Genomic DNA, 26,204 nt, shown 5'->3' with positions numbered 1-26,204 from the left:
GTACATAACATAGTGATTCAATAACTCTATATGTAATCTATGCTCATCATAAGTGTAGCTACCATCTGTAGTGATGAAGACCATGGAAAAAGTGGAGAAGGGAGGGAAACAGATAGACAATAGATGATAGATAGAGAAAGCCAAGATAAGAACTGAAAAGCGTCCAGTGAATTTATTAACAAGAGTCAATTGGTTACCTGAGAAAGTTTGGAAGACACATGAAGGCAGAGGAAGATTGGAGAGAATTGAAGATAAAGTCATGAAAATGGTGCCTGGGGAAAGAAAAAAAAAAAAAAAAGTCTTTGAGTAGAAACAAGGATGACATCTAGAGGGGAATGTGCTATCCCAGCCATGGAATAGTAACTATGTGCAGTGAACACAAAGACGTCCAACTAGAAGGATTTTACAAAGAAAATAGATTTGAAGATCAGGAATGAAAGTTTTACAGAGTGAAGTGGATACCTGAGAAGTCAGAAGTAAAGGAAAGACCAAACACTGATGAAAGTTTGGGTTCTTCCTCCCACTATAAAAGGTGGAAAGAAGAGAGAAATGGATGCAGATTAAAGTAAGCTTTTTAGATTTAGAGGCAAAAGAATGTGGGGGAACATGCCAGATAATTTTGTTTTCTCAATGAATGATGTACAAGATTATCAGCTGTGAAAAAAACAAAACCAACCAACCAAACAAACAAACAAACAAAAAACCAGGAGAGTAAAGAAAGGAAGGGAAATTTAAAAAGTAATAAAAAATACTTTTCTAAAAATGTAATTTTCTAAAAAGCTGACTTCTCAAATGATGTCTGGAAGGAGAGAATATGTGACAAAGCTGTCCCATGGCCTTTGAGATACAAAGCACTGAATTTGCCTACTGTTCCTAAACTTCAGGTTTCCCCACAATGATAAAAATAAGAATGTTCCAAGATGGAATAATTTCACCCAGAGTGAGCATGAGGCTTTTTGGGAAGATATGATGATATAAAATGGCCTCTACTCTGAGCCATAAAGGACAGATGGAACCTGCATGAGAGACAATAGGAAAAGCAGTGTTCTTGGGTATGAATAGTAAAAGTAAATGCTTCAAAGTAAAACATTCTGAGAGATCCTGCTGTGCCATACTCATCAGGGGTTGGAGGTGCCATTCCTGCTTTTCTTTCCTGTCTTCTGAATACCGTGTGTGTGTGTGTGTGTGTGTGTGTGTGTGTGTGTGTGTGATAACAATTGTAGTTTATAATAGCAAAGATAATAATGGAAATGGTGATACATATGCCATTAAATGTGGTTGTTGTCTTACAAGGATTTATTTTTTTGGAAGATTGTATTTCTTTAATTGAGAGAGAGCGTGACTGGTGGGGAGGGGCAGAGGCAGAGGGAGAAGCAGACTCCCCGCGGAGCAGGGAGCTGGATACGGGGCTCCATCTCAGGACCCTGGGATCATGACCTGAGCTGAAGGCAGATGCTTAACCAACTGAGCCATCCAGGCACCCCATGTCCTACAAGGATATTTTTGTACATCTGAGATTTCCTTCAAAATCTGGGAAAGATACAAAGTCAAAGAATTGGGGCATTTTGCTGTTGTTACCTGAGCTGCATGTGCCTAAGGGCAAGGCACACTCTTAAAGAGGGCAGAAACCACAGAACGTTGACTGACTTTTTCTTTCTTTCTTTTTTTTTTTCTTTTACTCTATGGACTCTTGGTCTTTATTTGTTACTATTATTATTTTCTTACCCCTGTTCCCCTTAAACTAGAATCTCTTTCAGGGGCAGGGCTGTCGTTATATTTCAGTACAATAAACACAGCTGAAGTACTTAAAAGGACTTGTATTAAATGCACACATAATTTAAAAGAAGGTAAAAGGGGAAAAATGGTATTGCTGCAGTTTTTTAGGCTCATGAGTTAAGGGACAGAATTATTTTTAAGTCTGAAAAACTAATTCTCATTGCATTTATTCTCGTCTCTGATTGTTCCTGTGTGTGAAATACTTTTACCTGTTTGTCTTTAGCCCAAACTGTAATATAAATTAGTTATTTTCAAGCACATTTGTTGAATCATCATTAAATTTGTACAGATATCATATGTCCCATTTCCTTTATAAATCACAGGTTTCCTCTCATTGAACATTTAGCAAGATAGTCAATAAACTTATTAAAATGATCAAATGAACATGAATATTTATTAGTGACATATCAGACTGACATTGCCAGTTGCTTACACCTTTGAGCTGGAAATACTACTCTGAGGTAAATCCATAAAAATATTTAGATTAAAATTTCATGTACATATGTATCAAATCGTACATGTAATTGAACTACTGAAAAAAGAAACTGTGGACAAGTTCACTTAAAAAATAGATTTAGCTTTAAATGAAGCTAATTGGTTGTAAAGTTTTTTCAATATTTATATCATTGTTTTCTGAACAAATGTTTACCAAGAAAATGAAGAGTAACATAAATGTAAACTTCAAATTATAAGCTTCTCCAGGAATTACATTGCTATAACATATAAATCTGTCATTACCTAAAATTATTTGTGTACATGTCAAATATTTGTACATAGTTATGTGTGTGTGTATTTCTTGTCATTTTAGACAGATATGAATTCGGATAGAGTTTATAACATGTAGAGATTTTTGCGGAAATACTGAGACACATTACAGGTCAAAGAAATTTATGTGACATAATCATGTATTTTGTATATATGTGTACAGTTATATTATTTAGAACTAAAGTGACAAAAGCAATATAAAAACTCACCCAGAATACTATCTCCAGATTTTCCAGTTTTTAAAATGAAAGGTTAAGGTGATCAGAAATATCTGCAAGTAAACCCAAAGGACAAATTTGGTTGGGTTCTTGAAGCTTTATGGTGGTGAGCTGCTGGACATTAATAATATCATTTGTCAGGGGAAAACTTAAAAACACGGGATTCACTCTCAGCGATGGTATCAGAAAAATATTGACTTTACCCCTTTGTCCTGACCAGGCAATCAACAGCAATAAACGTGAAATAACATCACATTTCATTCAACGGTAGAATAGTTTAAGACTCTCCTACCTCCAATACAAATTTAACACGTACAATATGACTCAGTGTTTCAGTTTTATTCTGCTATAACATACAGGCAAAAAGCATTCTGAAAAAAAGTAGTTCAAAAGAAAAGAAAACATTTTATGACTTGTAACATAGAACAGTTTCTCTTCTCCCTGACCACATTACTGTGTAAAAGGATTTCTTATCAAACTTTCACCATAGCAAAGAAAAAGAAAGCTTCTCTTACCAGAATGGAATAAAGCGTCAACCTTGCTATAATGTGTTCTGCAGCTCTTGTTTGAAAAGACAGATCCAAAGCGGCTTTGTGCATACAACTGATCTGGCTGATCTCCAGTCCCTGCACACACACACACACACACACACAGTAAAATTGGCTCTCAAAAAAGTGTTGTAAACATTCATCATGATGGCAGTTGCATGTTGAATCTAGTCACTGTTAACCTATTGGACTTTTTCCAAACAGGCCAATTATGTTTCTACTTTCCAATCTTGCTGTTTGGTTTTCTCTATTCAGTGCTCAGATTAATATCCTTAAAGAAACCATGAATATCAGTGTCAGCTCTACTACCATGTCAAGACCTTTGGGTTCTGAAAGTATGGTTCAGACTTAAAAAAATAAATACATCAAGACGACGTTGTCTGATAGATTTACTTGGCATCCATATGTCTTTATTTTTAAAGTTGACAATATTTGGCCCATTATTTACATGTGAATGAGATATCAGTATTTTCTTTTTTCTTTTTTTAATTTTATTTTATTATGTTACGTTAATCACCATACATTGCATCATTAGTTTTTGATGTAGTGTTCCATGATTCATTGTTTGCCTATAACACCCAGTGCTCCATTCAATACATGCCCTCTTTGATACCCATCCCCCCACACCCCCTCCGCTCAAGAACCCTCAGTTTGTTTCTCAGAGTCCATAGTCTCTCATGGTTCATCTCCCCCTCCAATTTCCCACCCTTCATTTTTCCCTTCCTACTATCTTCTTTTTTTTTCTTTTCATTTTAACATATAATGTATTTTTGTTTCAGAGGTACAGGTCTGTGATTCATCAGACTTACACAATTCACAGCGCTCACCATAGCATATACCCTCCCCAATGTCCATCACCCAGGCACCCCATCCCTCCCACTCCCCACCACTCCAGCAACCCTAAGTTTGTTTCCTGAGATTAAGAATTCCTCATATCAGTGAGATCATATGATACTTGTCTTTCTCTGATTGACTTATTTTGCTCAGCATAATACCCTCTAGTTCCATCCACATCGTTGCAAATGGCAAGATTTCATTCTTTTTGATGGCTGCATAATATCCCATTATATATATATATACCACATCTTCTTTATCCATTCATCTGTCGATGGACATCTTGGCTCTTTCCATAGTTTGGCTATTGTGGACATTGCTGCTATAAACACTGGGGTGCATGTGCCCCTTCAGATCACTACATTTGTATCTTTGGGGTAAATACCCAGTAGTGCAATTGCTGGGTCATAGGGTAGCTCTATTTTCAACTTTTTGAGGAACCTCCATACTGTTTTCCAGAGTGGCTGCACCAGCTTGCATTCCCACCAACAGTGTAAGAGGGTTCCCCTTTCTCGGCATCCTCGCCAAAATCTGTCGTTTCCTGACTTGTTAATTTTAGCCATTCTGACTGGTGTGAGGTGGTATCTCATTGAGGTTTTGATTTGGATTTCCCTGATGCCTAGCAATGTTGAGCACTTTTTCATGTGTCTGTTGGCTATTTGGATGTCTTCTTTGGAAAAATGTCTGTTCATGTGTTCTGCCCATTTCTTGATTGGATTCTTTGTTCTTTGGGTGTTGAGTTTGATAAGTTCATAAAGAATGGATACTAGCCCTTTATCTGATATATCATTTGCAAATATCTTCTCCCATTTTGCCGGTTGTCTCCTGGTTTTGTTGACTGATTCCTTTGCTGTGCAAAAAACCTTTTTATCTTTATGAAGTCCCAAGAGTTCATTTTTGCCCTTGCTTCCCTTGCCTTTGGTGATGTTTCTTTTTTTTTTTTTTAAAGATTTTATTTATTTATTTGACAGAGAGAGACACAGCGAGAGAGGGAACACAAGCAGGGGGAGTGGGAGAGGGAGAAGCAGGCTCCCCGCAGAGCAAGGATCCCAATGCAGGACTCGATCCCAGGACCCTGGGATCATGACCTGAGCTGAAGGCAGTCGCTTAACCAACTGAGCCACCCAGGTGCCCTGCCTTTGGTGATGTTTCTAGGAAGAAGTTGCTGCAGCTGAGGTCGAAGAGGTTGCTGCCTGTGTTCTCCTCTAGGATTTTGATGGACTCCTGTCTCATATTTAGATCTTTCAACCATTTTGAGTCTATTTTGTGTGTGGTATAAGAAACTGGTCCAGTTTCATTCTTCTGCATTCTTCTTCATTCTTTTCCCAACACCATTTGTTGAAGAGACTGTCTTTTTTCCATTGGACATTCCTTCCTGCTTTGTCGAAGATTAGTTGACCATAGAGTTGAGGGTACATTTCTGGGCTCTCTATTCTGTTCCTTTGATCTATGCATCTGTTTTTGTGTCAGTACCATACTGTTTTGATGATTACAGCTTTGTAATAGAGATTGAAGTCCGGAATTGTGATGCCACCACCTTTGCTTTTCTTTTTCAGCATTCCTCTGGCTATTTGGGGTCTTTTCTGGTTCCATACAAATTTTAGGATTATTTGTGTTCCATTTCTTTGAATAAAGTTGATGATATTTTGATGGGGATTGCATTCAATGTGTAGATTGCTCTAGGTAGCATTGACATCTTCACAATATCTGTTCTTCCAATCCATGAGCATGGAACGTTTTTCCATTTCTTTGTGTCTTCCTCAATTTCTTTCATGAGTATTTTATGGTTTTCTGAGTACAGATTCTTTGCCTCTTTGGTTAGATTTATTCCTAGGTATCTTATGGTTTGGGGTGCAACTGTAAATGGGATCGACTCCTTAATTTCCCTTTCTTCTGTCTTGTTGTTGGTGTATAGAAATGCAACTGATTTCTGTCCATTGATTTTATATCCTGCCACTTTACTGAATTCCTATATGGGTTAGCAGTTTTGGGGTGGAGTCTTCTGGGTTTTCCACCTAAAGTATCATATCATCTGTAAAGAGTGAGAGTTTGACTCCTTCTTTGCCGATTTGGATGCCTTTTATTTCTTTTTGTTGTCTGATTGCTGTGGCTAGGACTTCTAGAACTATGTTGAATAGTGATGATGGTGGACATCGCTGCCGTGTTCCCAGCCTTAAGGGAAAAGCTCTCAGTTTTCCCCCGAGATATCAGTATTTTTAAGTCTCTTTCATTCACTATTTGATAAAAGTCAAGTGAACATTCCACATCTCTACTTTGCACAGAAGCCACATCAATAATGCCTACAATATACTCTAGAGTCTGAGACCAACTGTGCTGCATTTCTAAGTCATGTTAAATATTCCACTGTTCCTTTGCCCAAACCTTCAAAGGGGTCCAGGTTCACTCATACCCTTTAATTTTTATGGGAGCAATGAAGGCGTCACAAACCTGGGCTTTTTTCTTATTTTTAAACATTCAATTTTTATGAGAGCATTAAATGATTATGAGTGGCATATTGCTATTACCAAGAAAATGTGAAAACTAGATAAAAAAAATAAGCCTCAATGAAAAACGCACTCTCAAATTGTACTACCTTTTATAACCATCTCAGCAATATGTTGATCTTACAGCTACATGAGAGTATAATCTTTGCCTTGCTTCCCATTGTATAAAGCCTGGTTAACAGTTATCAGCAATGCCACCATTAAAAAAAAAAAAAAAAAAGATGAATTAACTGCATAGAAGGGTTTTGGAATTTTTTTGCATTTTTATATTGGATAGCTTATTTTTCATCATACAAAGTACAAGAAAACAGTTTAGGAATATACAAATTATGATTGTATCAATCTCTAAAAATGACAAATCATGACATTTTATAAGATATGTCTCCTAGAAGCAAGTAAAATTTTAGATACCTTACAAGGGTAAAACACTATGTATTGCTGAGTCTTATTAAATAGCATCTTTAAATTAAAGGAACCTGAAGGTTTGAACGCTGAATATTCCTTACTCATATTTGTAGATATCAGTGCCATTTAAAGATTTTAATTATAATTCAGATTACCACAGACAGATATATACTACTCTTCTATGAGCACAGATTACTAATCTTCTCATTATGCTACTTGGAGATTCAGGGTGTGGAGGAAGAAGCCCTATATGCTGTTTTTGTTTTGTTTTTTGTTTTGTTTTGTTTTGTTTTAAGGTTTGTATCAGTGAACTCTTAGCTTAATATGACATTTGCCTTTATAAAACTTTCCACTAACATTTCATTTAATTCTTTCATCAGAATCTTGAAGAGGGCTTTACTATTCTCATTTTACATATAAGAAAAATAAGGCTCAGGAAGAAGTAATTTGATAAATTACAAAAGTAAATTCTTAAGGTAGTGCCTTCTGATGCTGTCCAACTAGTCCTAAAACCATTGCTTCAAAAATAATATATCTAAGATTTAAAAAAAAAGTTTGTGTGAGTTAGCTTGCTCATTGGAAATGGGAACAAATATTTAGAGAATTATTATCATGTATTTGCAGCTGTGATACATTGAGGAACCTAAACAAGATCATTCTGGGCACAATGATTTTGTAAATGATTTGCAAATGAACTTCAAAAAGATAATTCTTTGTGATTTTCTTTTAAACATTTTTTTAAATTTAAGAATTACCTATTAAGTATATACTGGTCACAGATCCTTTGTTAAGTTCTTAGGATATAGTGGTGCACAAGATAAATATCTTCTTCCTCTTCTTGTTATTTTCAATCTTCCTAATTACAATGGATAGGATTGCTTTACATTTTCTTCACTGAGAAAACAGTAATCACCTTATAGGAGTTTCCAACTCATCCAGACTGCCCCAACTATCTACCAAATTCCTTTTAACTTTACCCATGAACTTTTTCAGATGTTCAGGGAACTTTCTTGTGCTAATTCCTCTCATTCACATCAGATTACTCCCTCTTACTGAATCATTCTTTGCAGTTTAAAATCCTGCTTTAATATTTCTCTGTATTTAAAGATAAAACCTTCCCATTACCCCCATTTCTTCCTCTTGTCACCATATTTCTTTATTGAAAAAGATTTCAACAGTTCTACTTCCTCACCTTCCAATTCCCTCCCAACTAAGTCTCACAGAGGGTCCATCAAGCCATTAAAATAAATCCCATCTTACCAGATCTCTCAATGGTGTCAACTCAGTTAACTAACTCCTTCTTGAAACATTGTCTTCTCTTGGCTGTAGTGATGCCACCATAAGAAGGTGACATCATAAGACATAGATGTTTCTTTCATTGCCAGTTTCATTTGCTGGCTTCTCCTCCTCTGCCTGAATCATGATAGGACTACTCCTTGATTGGTCCTGGACTCCTTCCTCTCTCAAATTTACATTCCCTGTAGATGTTCTTATCTAAGTCTACAGCTTTAAATAATATCTATCCTTTTGACTACCAAATATACTGCAGCCTGACCTCTCCACTGTTCTCCAAGTGGGATACTCCATCTGCTTACTGATCTCAATTCTTGGCTCTCTAACAGCATTTTAAAATTCAAACCTGACAGAAACAGAACAATTGATTTTGTCATGTCTTTGAAAATCTCACCTTTTCCCAGTCTTCCTTATATTAGTAAAATTCACTACTTAGTTAAGCTAAAAAGCAAAGGGTTTTTTTAAATTTTATTTTTATTGGTTAAAAATGTGTAACATAAAACTTACCATCTTTTTTTTTATATATATTTTATTAATTTATCAGAGAGAGCGCAAGTGAGCACACAGGCAGGGGGAGCAGCAGGCAGAGGGTGAAGCAGACTCCCCACTGAGCAAGGAGCCTGATGTGGGACTTAATCCCAGGACCTCAGGATCATGACTTGAGCCAAAGGCAGACACTTAACCGACTGAGCCACCCAGGCGTCCCTAAAACTTACCATCTTATCTAAGCGTACAGTTCTGCAGTGTTAAGTATATTCACACTATTCTGCATCCATCTTCAGAATGTTTTCATCTTGCAAAACTGAAACTCTATACCCATTAAACAAGTCCTCAATATCAATGATCTACTGATATATACACTAATACAGATGAATCTCTAAATAATTATGCTTAGGGAAAGAAGCTACACAACATGAGTATATACTGTATGATTTCATTCATATATAAAATTCCAAAAATGCAAACTAATTTATTGTGACAGAAACAGATCAGTTGTTGCCTGGAGACTAGAAAAGAGAGTGGTAGAACTGGTATGAGGGACAGCCAAGGAGTATAAGGAAACTTTTGTGGATAAAAGATGAGTTCATTATCCTTATTATCTCAATCATTTCATGAATGTATGTATATGTCAAAAGTAATAAAACTGCATACTTTAAATATGTACAGTTCAATTTAAATTGAACTGAGATATACTGAGGTAATAACATTTATAATAAACTTATAAATAAAACTCCTAAAATTAATTAGAACATGATTGTCAATCTAATGTTTAAAGTCAAAAATATTTGTAGGCACTTCACAAAAGAGGATATCCAAATGGCTAATACCATGTGAAAGAGTGCTCAACATTATTTCTTATCAGAGAAATGCATGCTCACCATATTGAGTAAAATATCTAAAACATTATTTCAATATTTTGGAGAGAATGTAGAGCAAGTGGAACTCTTATACACTTAAAGTTTAGCAAATTGGCATCAGCACTTTGAAAAACTGGGAGTATATACTGAAGTTAAAAATATTCTTACCCTATGATCCAACAACTACAATCCTGGTTTTATACTTTAAAGTATATGCATATGGCATCAAAAGGTGTGCCTTAAATTGCTTGCAGTTCCTGCAAAAACAACTGTCCCTTCTTCAATCAACACTCCTGTTCCTACACCACCCTGTCAGTATTGTAAACAGAGCAGATAGTTGTTCAGAAATTCTAGTGCAAGTAATCAAAACCTAACACAGCAGAGGTGTTTCTGGAAAAGTATGGGCAAATTGAGGGAAATCCGCATCTACTCAGAGCCAGAGCCAAAAATTTGGAAATGATCCAAAGTCCATCAGCAATAGCCAAAAACTAAAAACTATCAGAATGTCCAGCAGTAAAATGAATAAATGCATTTTGGAATATTCACATAATATGAAAAAATACATCAATGAGAAGTAACAAACTACTGTTATACATAATACCCGTGAGTCTCTTAAGCATAATGTTGAGAAAAGATATTATATACAAATAATATATCTTGTACAGTTCCATTTATATTGGCTTCAAAAATGGTCAAAAATAATTTATGATAATAGATGTCAGTTTACTGATACTTATTATTCTTATTGGGGTAAATTGAGGATAATGACTAGGCAGAGGTACAAAATAGTTTCCTGAGATATCAGTAATATTTTCTTTCTGTTAAGGTTATATTTACATATGGGATATGTTCACTGTGAAAATTCACTGTTATTCACATAAGAGTTTATACTTTTCTGTATATGCTTCAGTATAATTTTTACATATATGTGCATATATGCACATATATGTACACATAGCATATACATAGATATAAAGATGTAATAAAATAATTGTGATATATGTTCTAAAGAACAGATTTGAAATGTTTGTGGAAATGTAGTGCTAAGGCAATATTACATTTTATCCTGATAATGAAAATAAATCATACGGAAGATAAGGTTAAAATGTTCCAGTAGGAAAGTAGCCATTTGAATAATTACTTATCCCAGGAAGGCTGCTTCAGATGACATTGTCAAGAGAAATAATGCATTTGTTTTCTTAAAATAATACACCATTATAGTACAGATATTACTCTGTATTCATTTTACATTTTCTGTTTATGAAACTTCTTGAGGTTCTGACTTAGAGAAGGAAACTTGCTTTTTTGCATAGATTTACAAAATCAGTGTCTTAACAGAAAAAAAGTGAAAAAACAGTATGTTAACATTTATATTATCTTATTGCTTTTTCCTCACATTACTAATATGAATTCTATGTATTGTTTTCTATATTATCTACTGTTTACATAGTAAGATGAAAATTGATATCAGAGCTTAGGTTAATCATGTAACCCATTCCTCTGATATTTAGGAATTTGATTAGTCACTTTTGGGAAAAATGTGGGTATCACAGTGATACAAAAACAGGCTTGAATATATCTCAGTTTTTGCAAGTTATATATTGGTACCATGCCTCCTTTTCCTCATCTATGAAAGGAGATGGTAATACTCAACTTCCTGACTGTGAGGAGACCATAAGATAATGAAGATGAAGTGCCTAGAATAGACCTTTACACATTGTAAATGGAAGCATTATACATGAACATATAAAATATGTTATAATTAAACACTTATTATCACATCAAGCACTAATACCAAGATGATTTTTGGCCATGCTTCACTAGTGTTCTACATAATAGATAATTTTGGAGTATAATGATATGAAATGAATAAAAGATGAATAATGCCAAGGAGAAGAGCTATTGTAGAACACTGGCCCTATAACAAAATCAGTATTCTAAAGAAGGCCCTTTTTCTGAATGAACAGAATTCTGTTTATATAACTGATGATTATGATGAGCACTTTGGTCTGAGTAAAAAAGAATGACCAGAAACACCTTGGCATAACTTAAAGTAACGAGAAGTATGTCAATAAACTTATAAAAGCTTAAAGATTATTATTTACTACTAAATAAAATCATTACATTGCATAAACATCAGTTATATTTTAAAAAGAAAACAACTTTAATAGAATTGCTTTCAATAAGAAGCATGTGGATTGACCAGAGTCTGATCTCATTGTAACTTTTATTGCTTTAAGCAGACTTTTTAGTCTCCCTCAATATTTATTTAAGGAAAAAAAGAGATCTCTTTAAATAGTCAGGACCCTAAACGTAAACACAAAAGAGGAGAAAGGGGCCCCTGGGTGGCTCAGTCAGTTAAGCATCAGATTCTTGGTTTCGGCTCAGGTCATGATCTCAGGGTCCTGAGATGGAGCCTGCATGGGGCTCCAGGCTCAGCAGAGAGTCTGTTAGAGAGTCTCTCTCTCCCTCTCCCTCTGCCCCTCCACCCACTTGTACACACACACACACACACACTCTCTCTCTCTCTCAAATAAATAAATAAATAATTTTTAAAAAAGGGAAAGGGAGGAGAAAGTCATTAGAGAAATAAAAACAATGAAGAGCAAGAAGAGAAAATACAAAAAAAAAAAAATCCCATTGGAGGTCATATCTTTACCCATGCTTTTTGCCATGACATGCATATGCCATGACATTTTATTGTGTCAACTAACCTAGTTTTTCAGTTTGACTGCGTGTGTATGACTAATTTTCTCAAGTGTAAGAATCATTTAACATTTTGGCCTCTTCCTAAGAGCGAAATAGTTTCTGTGATTTTTTAATATAATTTTTTTTAAATGGCTGGATCCTGTCAGAAAGTAGATCAATGGGGGCGCCTGGGTGGCTCAGTCATTAAGCGTCTGCCTTCCACTCAGGTCATGATCCCAGGGTCCTAGGATCGAGCCCCGCATCGGGCTCCCTGCTCTGCGGGAAGCCTGCTTCTCCCTCTCCCACTCCCCCTGCTTGTGTTCCCTCTCTCGCTGTGTATCTCTCTGTCAAATAAATAAATAAAATCTTAAAAAAAAAAAAAAAAGAAAGTAGATCAATGACTTGATGCAGATGGAGACAGAGTGGGGGCAGAGATGTTGACCAAAAAGAGCACTGTTTTAGAAAAGAAACTCTTCCGTATGACATGGTAGTAGTTACATGGTTGCATGCATTTATCAAAGTGTATCACATACATCAAAATATGTATTGAAATGGATACATTTTATTATTTGTAAAGTATATCTCAATAAAATGTATTAATAGTAAGAAAAAATTAAAAGGGCCAGCCACCCCCAAACAGTAAGAGAAGTTGAATTTCATACAGGCCACAGCAGTGCACAACTCCAAAAGATTACTATTCACAAATGTAATGGTATTCTTGGAGTTATTCAGCAAAGACCATCTTTCATTCCACGACATATTCTGTATATCATCTCGAACTTCACCTTCTCTGTGAAATGTTTATCAAATGCACACTCTCTCCCCCTTTTCTCATCTGTACAGATTTTACAACTTAATAAAATTAAATATGCACAAAACTGTACTTATATAAAAAGCTTATGATAATGATCTTTTAATGGGGTATAATAAACTTCTCCATAATAAATAAACTAGTCTTCATGTTAGTTTTTACATTTTAAACAAACACATAAAAATAAGAATAACAGGGCGTCTGGGTGGCTCAGTTGGTTAAGCGACTGCCTTCGGCTCAGGTCATGATCCTGGAGTCCCTGGATCGAGTCCTGCATCGGGCTCCCTGCTCGGCGGGGAGTCTGCTTCTCCCTCTGACCCTTCCCCCTCTCATGTGCTCTCTCATTCTCTCTCTGTCAAATAAATAAGTAAAATCTTAAAAAAAAAAAAAAAGAATAACAATACTGACTATTACTATAAAGCATTAAACATAAAACATTAAAAAGTGGCATGCAACATAATAAATGATGGTTAGATGAAAATTGAATTTAAATGGCAATACTCATAGTTAGTGCTATTTTTTCTTTTTCTTGTCCCTTTTATCTTCTTATTTTTCTCCCTTCTCAATCCCGCCCCCCTCCCCATCCCATTCTCTTCTTGCTTATGTTTACTTTTCTCATTATTATAGCAGCTCATATTTATTGAATACCCTCTATATGCCAGGGGCAGGTTTGAGTGCTCCACATACTGCACAAGTCACTTTCTTACTTTCATCTGCCGTATCTTCTTCTTTATTAAGTCTGTCAGCTTCCACTTTTCAAAGGAATTTGTCTCCTTTAAGTCCCATTTTGAGGTACCAACTAATATTCACAATATTCACATTTATCATTTACAAATAAAGTCTTTAGAAGATTACCACGCATTGTTGTTTTTTTCTTTCTTATCAACTAATCAACGTATTTTAGCTCTTGGATTCTGTCCTCAGCATTTCTATAAAAATAAATTTGTTTAGGCTGTGTGGCAGTATTATGTACACTTGAACTCTGAGTCATTTGATATTTTTTTATAGTGTCCATCTAAACTTATGACAGTTCTCCAAATTAAGCATTTTTTTTTTAAAGATTCATTTATTTGACAGAGAGAGACATGGCGAGAGAGGGAACACAAGCAGGGGGAGTGGGAGAGAGAGAAGCAGGCTTCCTACTGAGCAGGGAGCCCGATGCGGGGCTCGATCCCAGGACCCTGGGACCATGCCCTGAGCTGAAGGCAGACGCTTAACAGCTGAGCCACCCAGGCGCCCCCAAATTAAGCATTTTTGAAATATTTCCTCCTTATTGAACCTGAGTTTCCTTACTCAAATCTCAAATTGCTGATAGAACCACTCTGTAACTCAGACTTTGATTCAGAATCTTCCCTTTTGGTGTTAATAGTTTTTTTTTTTTTAAGATTTATTTATTTGTTTGTTTATTTATTTATTTATTTGAGATAGAGACAGAGAGAGCACGGGCAGGGGGAGGGGCTGAAGGAGAGGGAGAGGGACAAGCAGACCAAGGGTTTGCTCCCAGGACCCTGAGATCATGACCTGAGCTGAAGTCAGACACTGAACTGAATAAGTTACCCAGGCACCCCAACAATTTTCAAATTAATCATTCACCATCTTAAGCTATTCTGCTTAATACTGTGGTCCTCTTAACTAATATTTTGGAGATATTGTGCTATGAAAAGAAAGGTAACCCAGAAAAGCCCACCCAATATTGAGAAGAACAAAGTTGGGGGACAGACACCACCTAACTTCAAGACTACTATAAAGCCACAGTAATCAAGGCAGTGTGGTATTGGTGAGAGAGTAGACAAATAGATCAATGGAACAGAATAGCAATCTCAGAAATAGATGAACATAAATGTAGTCAAGTGATCTTTGACAAAGAAAAAAAGAAAACAATCCAATGAAGCTTAAGCAAATGGTCCTGGAACAACTGGACATCCGCATGCAAAAAAATGAATCTAGACACAGATTTTTACACTCTTACAAATTTTAGCTCAAAATGGATGACATACTTAAATGTAAAACACAAAATTATAAAAGTCCCAGAAAATAATGCAGGAGAAAACTTGGATGATATTCAGTATAGTGATGACTTTTTAGATACAACACCAAGGTATGATCCATGAAGGAAATAATTGATAAGATGGATTTCATTAAAATTAAAATTTCTGCTCTGTAAAAGAAAATGGCAAGACAATGAGAAGACAAGCCACAGATTAAGAGAAAACATTTGCCAAAGACATATCTGATACAGGACAGCTATCCAAAATATGTGAAAAACTCAAAATGTAACAATAAGAAAAGACCAACCCAATAGAAAAATGGTCTAAAGACCTTTTTTTTCTTTTTTTGGTTGCAAGTTTTTATTTAAATTCCAGTTAGTTAACATACAGTGTAATACTAGTTTTAGGTGTAGAATTTAGTGATTCACACTTACATACAATACCCAGTACTCATCACAAATGAAAAATGGGCCAAAGACCTTAGCAAACACTTCAACAGAGAATATAGACACACACGGCAAATAAACAAAGGAAAAGATACCTACATCATATGTCATTAGGGAAATGCTAATTAAAACAAGAGATACCACTACATACTTACTAGAATGCCCCAAATCCAGAACACTGACAACACAAATGCTGGCAAGGATGTGGAGCAACAGGAACTCTCATGCACTGCTGGTGGGAATGCAAAATGATACATCCACTTTGGAAGACAGTTAGGTTTATTTTCTTTGTTTGTTTGTTTGTTTTACAAAACTGAATATACACCTACCATATGATCCAGCAACCACGTTTTCTGATATTTACTGAGAGGAGTTGAAAACTTACGTCCATACAAAAACCTTCACACAAATATTTATAACAGCTTTATTTGCAATTCTAAACCTTGGAAACAAAGAAGATATCCTCCAGGAGATGAATGGATAAATAAACTGTGGTACATCCAGACAATGGAATATAATTCAGTGCCAAGAAGAAATGAACTATCAAACCATGAAAAGACACAGAGAAACTTTAAATGTATATTACTAGGTGAAAAAAGCCAATCTAAAAGGACTATGTACTGTATGATTCCAACTATATGACATTCTGGAAAATTCATGGAAATAGCCAAACTATAGAGATAGTAAATGATAAGTGGTTGGGGGAAGGGAGTAAGGATGAATAGGCAAAGCACGGAATATTTTTAGGGAAATGAAAATACTCTGTACACTACCATGATGAAGTCTACATGTCATTATACAACTGTCCAAACCCAGAAAATGCACAACATCAAGAGTGTACCATAATATAAACTATGGACTTTGGGTGATAATGATGTGTCAATGAAGGTTTAGCAATTGTAACAAATGTACAACTCTATTGAGGGGTTTGGTAATGAGAGGCTATGCATGTGTGGGGACATGAAGTGTATGGGAAATTTCTGTATCTTCACCTAAATTTTGCTGTGAACCTAAAACTGCTATAAAAATATGAACAAACAAATCTTAATTTAAAAGCATAACAATAGCACATACCCTCCCCAATGTATGTGCTATGGTGACCACTGTGAATTGTGTTAAGACCGTTGAATCACAGACCTGTACCTCTGAAACAAATAATACATTATATGTTAAAAAAAAAAAAAAAAAAAGAAGAAGATAGCAGGAAGGGGAAAATGAAGGGGGGGAAATCGGAGGGGGAGATGAACCATGAGAGACTATGGACTCTGAGAAACAAACTGAGGTTTTAGAGGGGAGGGGGTGGGGGGATGGGTTAGCACGGTGATGGGTATTAAGGAGGGCACGTACTGAATGGAGCACTGGGTGTTATACGCAAACAATGAATCATGGAACACTACATCAAAAACTAAAATGTAATGTATGGTGATTAATAGAACATAATAAAAAAACTAAAAAATAAATAAAATAAAAGCATAACAAAACAACAGCAGAATAAACCCATTTAAGTTAATAGGCACAACTCTAAACTATAGAACTTGATGAATTTTTACAAAGTTAACACATTTATTGAGCCAGTCTTTTAACAAATTGAGTTATAGAATATTTCCAGGAGCATGAAAGCCTGCCTTATGGTCCCTACAGGCATCATTCCTCCCCCCACCATCCTGCACTCTTCTCACTTCTGTCACCATGAGACTAATTTGGGTTGCTATTTAAATTTTTAATAATGGAACAACATTATATATTATTTTACATCTGACTTCTTTTGCAGAGCATTCTGAATATAAGATACCGTACTACTGTTCCACATAGCAGCTGTAGCAGTATTTGGTCATTTCATTTTTGTACACTGTTATATTGAATGATTAAACCCTATTGAATTTATCCATTCCAAATTTGAAAAGATCTGAGACATTTCTGGCTGTTAATAATTATTTTGCTTCGATTGCTTAATGAATATGGGGATAATGAAAATGATTTGGAGTCATATAAAAGCGGTATTTATACAACAATTTGAATGTGCTAAGTATCACTGAATTGTGTAACAGTTTCAAATAGTTAATTTATGTCATGTGACTTTCACCTCAATAAAAAGCATTGTGTCACTTTGGCCTTCAATCACATTTTTTTAGCCTGCATGTATTATAGGATATTCATATGTTCAGCTTTAATAGACATTGCCAAGTTTTCAAGGTGGCGATGCCTATTTACTATGTTCACTGCAAGTGAGATTGTTAGTTCCTCTATACCCTTGCCAACATTGTTTCCCCCCCCGACCCCGTACTCATTTTGGTTTTAATCTGCATTTCCCTGAACATGATTGATGCTGGGCCCCCGTACATGAGCATATAGGCTATTTGGGAAGCACCTAATTTTTCATTAGGCATCCTTATTTTATTAGGTTGCCTTTTCTTGCTGATTTGTAGGAATTCCTTATGTATTTTGGACAAATATTCTTCACCATATAAAAATGTTCTCTGGCATTTATTCAAATTGTCAAAATATTCTCTCATTCTGTCACTTGATCTTGTTTTATTATCCTAATAGTGAACAGTTCTTTTAATGTAGTTCAATTTCTCATTTTTCCCTTTATAGTTAGTGTTTTTGAGTCTTGTTAACATATATTTGTCTACCACAAAGTCATGAATATCTTTTATATTATCTTCTAGAAGCTTCATTGTATTACCATTTACTTTTGGGTCTAAGATCCTCTTCAGTTAATTATTCGGTACTAGGTGAAGTAGTGATCAAGCTTCTTTCTTTTTCTTTTTAGTTTCCTTTCCATTTCTGGTGTGTATGTACATGCACACATTAATTTATGTCTAAATATATACATATATACACATGCATATACATGTATCCATGTGTATTCACACACACACAAATATATTGGCAAATATCGAAAGAACTGTCCTTGCCTTTTTTTTTACTGCATTAGTGCTATATTTGTCATATATCTGATGATCATATAAGGAAGGTCAGTCATCTGTCAGGCTCATTTAGTTCCTTTGGAGACAATAGGCCTTTCATTTGGACTCCTTTTAAAGATTTTCTCTTGTGTTTGGTTTTCAGCAGTTTTATTATGAAGTGCCTAGGTTTTCTTTGCATTTGATATTCTTACATCTTCTTCAATCTTTGGTATCATATCTTGTCAGATTAGAAAAATTATTGGTCAGTATCTCTTTGAATCTTGCTTCTGCCTCTTTTCTCTCTTTCTAGGACTTTAATTAAGTGTATCTCTCATCTTTTTTTTTTTTTGTCTCTGTTCTTCAAGATATTCTTTGCTTAATTCAATAGATTTGCTTTAAAAGAAGATTAGACAGTAATCCTCTCTTCTGCAATGTCAATCTTCCTTTATATCCACCTATTGAATTCTTTATTCAGTTATCAAAATTTTCAGTTCTAGGATTTTTTTCACATTACACACACACACACACGCACACATACACACACACAATTTTAACTACAGTTCTCTGTTGAAATGTTCTATTCTATTCTATCTTTGGATATATTAATTATATTCTATTCACTTTTGGATATATTAATTATCATCATTTTAAAGTCTGTGTCTGATAATTCTAATATCTACATAACCTGTGGGTCTATTCTGTTGCTTAATTTTCTCTTGGCTTTCAATAATTTGGGTCCTATTTTTCTAGTGGGATCAATTATTTTTGTGTAATTGATGGCAGACAGAAATTTATTAGGACAAATCACCTAATTCAGTTGAGGTTGATCTATTTCTTGTTTGTTTTTATGCCAGGTGGATCTCCCAGTGGGTCTCCAGTGAAAGTATGGGGCACAATCCAGTCACTCTTCTTTATTAGTTCTTGAATGCCAATTGTGGACTTCCTAAGGCTGTGTGTCTGCCAAGTTCTTGGTTTTGTTTTTAAGCCCTAGACAGCTGTTTTCTACTTGGCTTCTCTTAATTCAGCTCAAGTGCTTATTGTGGTTATATGAGATATTAAGACTGATATCTGTACATTTTTCTAGCCTGAGATGGAAGTTTGGACAAGTTATTTAAACTCTTTCAATTTTGCCTTCTTATTCTTTACATGGGAATAAAAACAAGAAAGGGTGTGCTTGAATGAAAAGTATTAATTTCTGCTATATTCTAGTACCAAATAATCCCTATATGAGGAGGACTTCCTTCAAAGTCATGCCCCAACTATTCAACACAATTCCTGTCTTTCCAACAGCCCAGTGGTGTATACACTAATACAATAATTGAATCACTCTTTGTGTGAGGGATGTCTATTTCAGGAAAGTTTTTGTTCCTCCAGATGAGGTTGACCCCAGTTCAATTCCTATTACCAAATATGTCTCCTTGTTAAATAACTGAAAGTTTTACTTCTTTCATGTTATTTTACTGGGAAAATAGGACTTTTTAAACCTTTTGCTCTTTTTGAAAATACAAAAATGAAAAATAATACACAAAAGAAGTCTCTTTCTTCATAGGGACAATGAAGTATTTCTAAACATAATTCTCTGAAAATCATATTTTAGGAAAAGAACTTCACGATAAGCATCATACAGAGGTTCTCACTCCTACCTCTGAAAGGACTCTGAATATGCATCTAAATAAAATTCCAGAACCAAATAGTTTTAAAATTGGAAAATATGAAACTGAAGTCACATATCTATGCTTGCGCAAAAACAGAAGACAACTGGGGCACCTGGATGGCTCAGTCAGTTAAACGTCCAACTCTTGATTTCAGCTCAGGTCATGATCTCAGGGTTGTAAGATCAAACCGTGTATTGGGCTCTGTGCTGGGCATGAAGCTTGCTTAAGATTCTTTCCCTCTCCCTCTGCCTCTCCCCACCTCGTGCTTGCTCTCTTTCTAAAAGAAAGAAAGAAGAAAGCAAGCAAGCAAGCAAGCAAGCAAGCAAGAAAGAAAGAAAGAAAGAAAGAGAGAAAAGAAAGAAAGAAAGAGAGAAAGAAAGAAAAGAAGGAAGGAAGAAAAGAAAGAAAAGAAAAGAAAAAAAGACGACAACTTCACAAATTCAAATTAGTTAATTGGTATTTTTAATTCCTAAAATTAAAAATATCTAATTTTCAAATACCCAGGCACGTTCCTATCCTTTTGGCCTAGGTCTGGCATTGTTCTTTTATTCAGCACTCTGCCAAAAGGATACTTTTTAAAAATGACTAAATTTATAATAACTTGAGTTCTAGATTTTAAGAAGGTTTTGATGACTCAATATATCCTGATAAATTAAGAGATTCACAAAACAAGGATAGTGTTTAATCTGTTTTAAAATTTTGATTCAGGATAGGTCTATTTTAGCCAACTTCCCTTCAATACTTTTAATAAAGAAAGTCTGAGGAGGAGGCACAGACAGAGGATACTGGTATGACACTTGAGGAAAGTTAGGAGGATCAAACTAAACATGCACATTTTAAAAAATTCATAATATAAAATCTTAAAGGAATCTTGTATTTTCTTAGCTTTTATGTCCTATCAGGGATCTCTGTTAGAAACTTCACAAACATAAATATTTATATACACACCAGGGCAGTGGTTTCTGAATCAGCTATGTATATATTAGATATATATCTAGAATATATCCACCTTCATGAGAAACACTGGGGAGTATTTTCAAAATCTAGATTCCTGGATCCCATTGCAGAATGACTGAGCTCGATGCTCAGGTAAAATGATCCAGGAAGTCCCTATTTCAGTCAGCTTAAGTGATTACTCTAGTCATCAGTTTTAGAACCCACTGTCTAAGATATATATAATACATAAACTATCTATAACAGGATTATAATTTTAGAAGAGATTCAATTCTTACATTTTTTCTTTGAATTATTGAGTTTAATATATCATTTCTTTGAATAGAACTAAACAACTCCATAACTGGTATACTAGTTACAATGCTATAGTATTTTCTTGCCCAACTGAGGCATATCAATTTTTATTATTTAACTTTCATTACTTTCTTTTGCAAAGCACATAACACAGAGAATTAATGGAAAGCAACATGCAAATTAGTATTTAATCCTATTGACCTGTTGGAGAAATGCATAAAAGCCAGGATTAAAATAATTTAAAATAATAGATTTTTCTCACTGTCTCAATGAAAGTGCTTAATTTTACTTATGAATAGATTTATTTCAGCTAAGCCATGCCATAACCTGGTGGAAAGATAATGTTATTTCTGGTTTATTGCTGTCCATTTGCTTTCAGTTCATTATAAAAAGAATATATATGCTGGAAATTTTTTTTATTTGGGAAACTATTTTCAATGTAGTTTAGCTGAAATGTCATCTTAGTTTTTAAAGTAAAAGAAAATAGCATGTTAATTTATTCAGCAAGAGAGACTTCTGGTCACAGATTTTAGACTCTAGAGGCTACAGTTGAGGATGAAGCTGTCAGCAATTGCTATTTTCATCCACTAAAAGAATAATGGGATTCTCTAGGAAAATCAAAACATATTGCTTTAGCAGAACCTTGTTAAAAACCAAAAATGCAATAATAATAAATAAAATCACAGATTTTTCTTCCCTCCTCATTTCATGTACATTAGTGTGCAATAACCCATGTGAATATCTATTGTCATAAAATATTTTTTAAAGATTGTTTATAAATTGAAATTTTTTTTAAAGTCAGAAAAGATTTAAAGTCAGAAAATCATAAGACTAGATTTTTTAAATTGTTAATACAAAACAAAAAAAATACTATCAACAACAAACAGAAAATAACTACAAAATCTCTGAGTTGGACATTATCTTTAAAGGTGAACAATGTGTGATTAGCTACCTGAAGTGTTTTAGCAGCTACCTTAGATTCATTTTAGAAGAACAGGTATGAATACCTTTAAAAATATTTAAAATCATTACAGATTGTAAAACTAATACATCCCTCATTTTGATTATTTTATTCCACATCCTCATCCAGATTTTTATGGTCTTCAAATACCTCGATTGCCAAGTAGACCTTATAATCCTTGATATCCCTACTCCGAAAGCTGTTAGAAGTGCAACTGGTCTTTTTCTGGGTAATTTCTGATTCCCACAGTTTCCCAGTTCACAAGATAGTCTCATCCTGAATCTCTCTTAACCATGCAACTAGATTGTATTTGTGTTTAATATTTATATACACACAAGGGCAGTCATAAATCTCCATTTGGAGGTAAGAAATAGGAAGAAAACGATTATCTATTGGGTACATAATGTATGTTCATCACTACATGAGGTGATGACACACACATTTAATCTACTCCTCACAGTTCCAGAAAGCCACAATTAAGAGTGTGGAAAAACCATAAATAGGTATTATCTACACGCATGGAATGAATATCACAAAGTCCTTTCTGATAGGGTAAAATGTTAACAGTAGAAAGATTGTGATTATCTCATAATATTACGAATTCTAACAGGGAATTTTTTTCTCTTTCTGTGAGAGCCATTTACAAAACATTTATAATAATGTATAGAATACTTTTGGAATGTATGCACACCCAAACCAGGCTATTTGACTTTGGCTCCAGTTTTAGAGATAGTAATGGAGTGAGGTAAGTTGTTAGATGTTATTTCCAATGACTTGATTTTTAGTTTTCTAAAAATAACATTTTCTCACACCACCACAACCTCAGCACTATGCTCAATTCTTAGAAAAGAGGTTTAGGGCACCTGGGTGGCTCAGTTGGTTAAGCGACTGCCTTCGGCTCAGGTCATGATCCTGGAGTCCCAGGATCGAGTCCCGCATCGGGCTCCCTGCTCGGCGGGGAGTCTGCTTCTCCCTCTCCCGCTCCCCCCTCTTGTGCTCTTTCTCTCTCTCACTCTCTCTCTCAAATAAATAAATAAAATCTTTAAAAAAAAAGAGGTTTAATGTGAAGACATTTTGAAAACCTATCCCAAAATATGCATATATTTATGAATCATAATAATATTACTAAAAGATGTTGTAAGTATATGAGGTGATGGATGTTAACTAAGCTTACTCTGGTTATCATCTTGCAATATATAGATGTATCAAATCATTACGTGCACACTTTGGACGAATACAATGTGGTATGTCAATTATATCTCAATAAAACTGGAAAAAATAAAATCCAGTTCTGGTTACTTCAAAAAAAGCGTTAACTATGTTAATAGAATATGTGTATTATAATTCATATCCAAAATAGAACTTTTAAAAGAATAAGATAAAGATTGAAGAAAAATATTGACTGATACGTTTCTGTTATCATTAGTGTGAAGGCAAGTTTTTAAAACAGATCCTAAGATTCCTGTACCTGTGACATGTTATATAATTGCCTTTCCTTGAGTGTGGGCAGAATCTATGACTATGTTGGGAATATCACTGTTGTGATTAGGTTACAAATCAGTTGATTTTGAGTTAAAAGGGAGATTATACTAGGAGGGTCTGACTTAATCAGATGATCTTTTAAAGAAAGTAAAGTGTCAGAGAGATTCTCTGCTGGTTTTCTGGAGAAAGCAAATAGCCATGTTGTAACCTGCCATGGAAAGGAAATGCAGGCAACCTCTAGAAGCTGAAAGAGTCTCTGGACAAGGGCTGGCAAGAAAACGAGGACTTCACTCATATAGTCACAGAAAGTAATATCTGCCAACAACCAATTATGTTTGAAGAAGACACCAACCCGCCACATGAAAATCACCTGTATGCTTCAATGTCTGCCTGAACAGATGAGTCAGTGTGTGTGTGTGTTTCCACATAGATCCTGAGTCTGAGTAAATCTAACTTGAATTAAGAAGTATCTACAACCTCACCCACAGAAATACATCTCCTTTCCTTCTATTCCCTCCTCTACTCACACCCCAGGAAAAAAAAGGAAACTGAGGCTTAGAGAGATTAGCAATTTATCTGAATAAAGAATACATTATACCCACTATGGTATTATATGAAGAACCTATTCTTCAGCAGCTTCCTATTTTAAAATGTTTACTCCCTATATTTTATGGTATTCACACATCTTTATTTAGTGAGGTACTGATACCTGTAACTCAAGTTATCAAAACATCAAACATCATGAGCAGTAAAGCAGCTGAGTTTGTATGAAATACAACTGGTCTCTCAATACTTCCACCTCCTCTGCATGAGTCAGAGTAGGAGACCAGGCAAACTCTACCCAATTATACTGAGTCTATGCTGCCTAACTTAGTAGAACAACATTTTTAGGGTTATGGAAACTGGAAAGAGCAAAAATATACTGACATTGTAGTAGGCAGGTAAATTGTCATGTTTAAAAACTAAATAGAAGATAATACCTTGTGAATATCACCTTTAAACTTAATATTTAGCGGTTCTTCTGATAGAATTTATATGGCTTCTTTCTGAACTGCTTCTATGATCTTATAATATTTTTACCACATTTCGAGATTGTGTGTATGTGTGTGTATGTGTGTGTGGGTGTGTGTGCATGCTTATATGAACAGGCTTTATCTTTAATAATAGAAAATAGCACATTAAAGATAGTCTATAAATCTAAAACTAACTCAGAAGTAAAAATATAGCCTGTTAGGTTTACTTCTCTGAGAAATGTATTTTGTAAATAGAGAGTTCCAGAGTCACTTTTCTAATTCACAGCAGTTAAACTGTTAAATTTTTTTCTCCTTGTATTAAAAAAAAAAATTACTAACTGTCAATATTAAACCAGGCCAGGGTAGACATACATTCTTTTTTTTTTTTTAAGATTTTATTTATTTGACAGAGATACAGTGAGAAGGAACACAAGCAGGGGGAGTGGGAGAGGGAGAAGCGGGCTTCCCACCAAGCAGGGAGCCCAATGTGGGGCTCAATCCCAGGACCCTGGGATCATGACCCGAGCCAAAGGCAGACACCCAATGACAGAGCCACCCAGGTGCCTCTCAGATATACATTCTTAATTACGGTCCAATGACCATTAGTCTCATTGGGTTTTAAAATCTTGGCATATTTTTCCTGGCAATTCTCATTTCTTGTCCACCTTAAAATATAAAATATAAATACTTATTATCATTCATGTCTTTTCCATGAATATAGCTCTCTGGAAAATAGTAGGTCTCAAAGCCATTCACTGTTTATCATGATGAATGGATGTAGATATGACAAACAGTACTAAAGAACACATTTTATTTTTCTTTTTGATTGTTTTGCAGTAAGTTCCATAATGTATGTAGGCCAAATTAAGCACGTTTGTTAAATTTTAAAATGTCTTCTTGCCAATGATTATATGGATGACTACACTTTAACTGGTCTCAATAAACAATTCTTTTGATGGGCCTTTAGGTCTCAATGCAAATAATCCACAGCAAAATCAGTAAGGCTCATGAAGTGCACTCAGACTTCCAATAGGGACACTAACGTTCATTATTTCAGGACTTCACAAAATTTCATAAATTTCTTAGAGAAATTAAAATGCACTCCTGAACAGATGGTTTAACAAAATAGGGATGGGAGGAATTATAATTTATAAATGAAATGCATTACCGAGAAAATCAATTTTGTGCTATGATAAAAGACTTGACCTTCCAGTGCCATTACAAAAAGTCATATAGGATGAAACTCTGTGTCAGGGAGAAGCAAGCATTCTCCTTTAGTATTTCTGTTTGTAACATAAGGGA

This window comes from Mirounga leonina, unplaced genomic scaffold, assembly GCF_011800145.1.
Source record: "Mirounga leonina isolate KUSES-001 unplaced genomic scaffold, KU_Mleo_1.0 Mir_418, whole genome shotgun sequence".
In the NCBI taxonomy this organism is placed as follows: Eukaryota; Metazoa; Chordata; class Mammalia; order Carnivora; family Phocidae; genus Mirounga; species Mirounga leonina.
The sequence above is the reverse complement of the archived record's forward strand: the minus strand, read 5'-3'. Positions refer to the sequence as shown.